The following is a 210-nucleotide window of genomic DNA, read 5'->3' as shown; positions in this document are numbered from 1 at the left end:
CGTTTTATCGGTTTCTTTTTTCTGGGGAAAGGGCGAATCTACGGTCTCATTTTCTAGGATTCGATATCGCTCTTGAGGAGACGAAAAAATGGCGTCAGTTTGATTTGGAGCCCTCGCCTAAATCGTGTGCTTGCCTCGTATATGCTCTCTGATCCATTTCCTGTGGGCGAGTGTCCGCGAGCTGTTTCGATTCCGTTGAGGAAATTCGGG

This window comes from Penaeus monodon, chromosome 28, assembly GCF_015228065.2.
Source record: "Penaeus monodon isolate SGIC_2016 chromosome 28, NSTDA_Pmon_1, whole genome shotgun sequence".
In the NCBI taxonomy this organism is placed as follows: Eukaryota; Metazoa; Arthropoda; class Malacostraca; order Decapoda; family Penaeidae; genus Penaeus; species Penaeus monodon.
This window is presented reverse-complemented; position numbering follows the sequence as displayed.